Genomic DNA, 4,538 nt, shown 5'->3' with positions numbered 1-4,538 from the left:
CTGGGGGTGGGGGGAAGAGGTTTTTTTAAAAAGTCAGCTTTGTAATGCAAGGTTCAGAAGATTGAGAACGAACAAAACTTTTCATAATTTCTCCACAGAATAGTGAGGATTGATCAGCTGGTAAGAATAATTGGCAACAATTTGTTGGGCAATCCATTTTTATTTTATTTTATTTAACACTGCACTCCACATCTCCTAATGACTGCTTCCATTGCCTTCATAATGGTGTCAAATAGCACTGGAGACCCAATATTGTCCTGCGGAATCCCATAGTTCAGATCCCAGAGTTCAGATCCCAGAGTTTCGAAAGCTAGGAGCAGAACTACTGTGCCTCCAATCCATAATCCAGGGGTGATCCAAGAGGACACCATGGTCAATGGTATCAAAATCCATTAAGAGATCAGAGCTTGGAAAAGTTACTTTTTTGAACTACAACTCCCATCAGCCCAATCCAGTGGCCATGCTGGCTGGGGCTGATGGGAGTTGTAGTTCAAAAAAGGTAACTTTTCCAAGCTCTGTAAGAGATCAAGGAGAACCAACAGGGTTGGGCTCCCCCATTTCTTTCCCAATAAAGGTCATCTATCAGGGCAATCAAGCCCAATTCGATTCCCAAATGAGGCCTGAACCCAGACTGAAATGGGTCTAAATAATTGGCCTCATCCAAGGGTGTCTGCAGTTGTGCTACTATGATTTTCATTATTGATAAATATATTCAGAAAGTCAATGTCTGTAACTCTGATTAATATTTAGTAATATTGCAATCAAAATGCTCATCAATAAGACAAATGTGATGTGCACAGAAGAAAAGCTTGGCTATCACAAGAGAAACACTGCATCTCCCTGCAGGATCTTTGCCAGTAACACATGCTGTATTACAAAATAATTTAAGAAGAGCTCTGCTGGACCAGATCAGAGGCCCATCGAGTTCAGCATCATGTTTTCCATAGTGGCCAACCATATCCCTATGGGAAGTACGCAATCAGGTCATGTGGACAGTAGTTCAGTCCTGCTGCTATTCCTGATAAACAGGAACAGCATGGGAGAAAGCGCAAGGATTCACTTGGGGACACCACTGGGTAAGTCTGCTTCTGTGAACACAACACGTGAGAAGTAAGTTTGCTTTTAACTACACAGTCCTGCCTCTTCATTTGCATAGCGCCACCTTGGGTTCTGTTTCTTAAACATTCTGAGGTATGATGAAATGTTGCAAACTTGCACGCACACACTAAAAGAATGCTCAGCATTATGATGGGGGCACAGGTGAAGTTGTATATGGCAGGAACCTGATGGGAGGAGGCATACAACCTGGGCTCACAACACAATTTACATGATCCCTGCCAGTGGCACTCAGTGTCAGCGATGGAAAATAAGCTTCGTCTCTACCACAAGTGTATTTTAACCCCATTCCCCACAGGAACAAACAGCAACCATTCACTTACGTAGGTGAAAGTAAGAGAGTGCATTCAGGGGTACCACTGGGGCAGAAGCTAAAACTAGCTGAACTTAGGACCAGGCTTGATTCTATCAGGTAGTGTCACCCTGGTATCCTGCTGGCCATGCCGGCTCAGAATGATGGGAGCTGGAGTCCAGCAACATCTGGAGGGCACCATGTTGGCTACCATCATGCTAGGCTGTAATGGAATGCTGCAAATATGACCCTTACTGGTGCCAGTGGGCCTACTTGCAGAAGAAATACTACTCAACATACATGACAGGGCCAGTCTGGCCTAGTGCCAAGAAAACAATGGTTCTCTGTAGAGCATTTCATGGTCAGGAAATGCATTTTAATACTCTGGATATTGTCAGACTTCCAGCTGGCTCTGGAGAAAGAAAAGGCAGATAAAACATTTTACTGCTTGGAGAAATATATTCCCTTATTTGCACTGGAGAAAATCCAATTCAGTATTACTGAAAATAAATATTAGCTGGAGGATTATTTATTTAACATGTTTTTTTAACCCTGAACTTCAAATGAAAAAATAAAAATCTCTGAGAGCAGCTTATTAAAGACAGTCCCCTCAAGCTTGCAACGTAAAAGGCATGACATTAAAGGAAAAGGGGTTTGGAGGGAAAAGGGAGAAAGCAAATCTAGGCATCAGTGCTTAGTTACAGAGTTCTAATGTGAAGACCAGAAGAAGAAATCAACTAGCCCAAAGTGACATGGTTACATTCTCCAGAGAGTAGTGCTGATCCTTAGGAAGGACCTGGTGTCCATTCAGATTTATTAGTGCTTATCTCAAATGGAAATATGCAATATGGCAGAACTCAATGAGGTATTATGTCAATTGAACTCCCTAGACAACCATGGAAAAGCTTGTAGTAATGAGAAAATAAGTATAAATTCAATTTTTATGAGCTTCCAGTTTTCTGAACGTTTGAGATCTTCAGATCTTAATGGCTAAATGATGTTCCTCTATAACAAGCTTTCATGGCATAAACCACCATGCTAAACATTAGCCCATCAGCTGCAGTCCCATTTGGAGAACTGGATTTAAGACTGGAAGAATGAGAACTTAGAGGAAACATAACAGACAGATTCTTCCATCCCTAGTCACAAATTATGCAAATCTGCACTGTATAAACAAATCCACAGCTTTTTTTAAAGAGACAAACTGGAGGTGTAGGCATGTGTATTTATAAGAATGCTACTAAGTCATCTGATTAGTGAAACAATAAGAAAGAATATTTTTTAAAATAAGTTTGCATTTAAATTTTGTTTTGTTGTAAAGCTATTAATAAAGTACTTCCCTGGAACCTATTTTTAAGAAAAGGTGAGAAGACAAGCCATATATTGCCTATAATATCATTAAGTTGTGCTACAGAACCAATGTGCCGTCTCTTAACTTAGTTCCCTGAGAGAGATAGGTTGTTTATGGATCAATTGATAAAAGCTGAAACAATAGGTAAGACAGATGGTGGTTTTCCTGGGACTTGAGTTTTTTAATTACTTAACTGTTCATTAACATATAAGCTGCACTAGATTGTTAAATAGCTGTCACCTTGTGGATAATTATTTTTGTTAGAATTGTTTTGTCTGTGATGGTTACAACTGATGCAGAAATATGCACTTTGGTTCAATGTGAGTTTTATTTATTTATTTAATTATGTATATCCTACCTCTCCACAAAATGTGCCAGGCAGCTCAAAACACATATAATCTAAATGTATTAATGTATCTTGGGGTTAGTTTTCTTCTGCTTTACTAAGTGATAAAGATGGCCTCCTGATCCAAAGCATTTTATTATTTTGACCTGTGCTTCATGATTAAGGAGCCAGTGTGGTATAGTGGTTAGAGAGTTGGACTAAGACCTTGGAGCTTAGGGTTCAAATCCCAACGCGGCCATAAAGCTTGCTGGGTGTCCTTGGGCCAGTCACAGTCTCTCAGCTTAACTGACTGTCAGCTCTTCACTGAGACAGCAGTGTTGGTGGGGGTGCAGGCAGGGCTGGAGATTCCTTGGTAATTGCCAGGCTGTAAGTCCTCAGCCGGCAGCTTGGCTATAAAACTGCCAGGCTAGCAAGGAGGAAGCAAGATAAGGGCAGAGGCCGTTCAAAGCTTATGTGCCAAGCCAGAAATCCAGAAGAGATGTCAGTGAAGGTTCGGGTCTAGTTTGCCAAGAGATCAGTCCAAGTCAAGGTTCAGGGGATAGGAAGACACACAGTGGTCACGCCTGACGTTGTAGTCAGCAACAAGCTGAAGCCAAGGTTTGACTTTTAAGGAGCAGGTTTGTCAGCAGGTGTGAGCCATCAGCGTTTTGGCCTTAAGTGGACAGGCCTGCCCCTCTTCTGCCTGACCTTCTGTTGTCTACGTTCTGCAGGTGAGGGGGGAGTATCCTGTTCACTGTCTGCATCTGGCTGAAGGGCTTCAGCTGTGTCTGGGGTGCTCTGCAGCTGAGGGGGAGAAGGAGCTGGGTTCTCAGAAGTTTCCTCCATTTCTCCTTCTGGGTCTGCTGCTTCTGGGTCTGCTGCTGTTACTCCCGAGTCATCCTCGTCTGATGAGTCCTCTGATGGGGCCATGACACTGACCTCACAAGGTTGTTGTGAGAATAAAATGGAAGGGGAGGAGAACCATGTACACCACCTTGAGCTCCTTGGAGGAAAGGTGGGATGTAAATGTGATGATGATGATGTTAGACTGCAGTATGGTTGGCCCCAACCCATCTTTTGTGAATCACTAATCAAGGTTATGGCAATCCATACAATGTGAAAGATACAAGGAAAAGAGAGTGGTTAAATTTTTAATCACGGAGCTTCAATTCAATCAAACAAGTCCATTGGCATCTGAAAATGATTTTCTATCTGCTATAGATGGATAAATTCAATACATTTTGAAATAGTATGTAAAATATTTTAAGTATTATTGGCCATGTGTGGCTCCACATTAATTTCAAGGAAACTTCAAACTTGCTGCCAAAAATAGTCCAATATATACGTAAAAATAAAACTTATCAATGACTAGAAAGCCCAGAATGATTACATAAGAATTCTATTATTTTTGTTTTGTTATGAGATCTGTACTGTCTGAAGAAAGCAAATTGCTC

General features: G+C 41.4%; 1 protein-coding gene across 2 annotated transcripts in view; it reads right to left on the bottom strand.

Moving 5' to 3' along the window:
* Positions 1 to 4,538, bottom strand: part of GUCY1A2 (guanylate cyclase 1 soluble subunit alpha 2) — a 286,509-nt gene that overhangs the window by 30,570 nt on the left and 251,401 nt on the right. The gene's annotated exons all lie outside the window — the stretch shown is intronic.

The sequence above is a fragment of the Rhineura floridana genome, chromosome 5 (genome assembly GCF_030035675.1).
Source record: "Rhineura floridana isolate rRhiFlo1 chromosome 5, rRhiFlo1.hap2, whole genome shotgun sequence".
Lineage (NCBI taxonomy): Eukaryota > Metazoa > Chordata > Lepidosauria > Squamata > Rhineuridae > Rhineura > Rhineura floridana.
The sequence above is the reverse complement of the archived record's forward strand: the minus strand, read 5'-3'. Positions and strand labels throughout refer to the sequence as shown.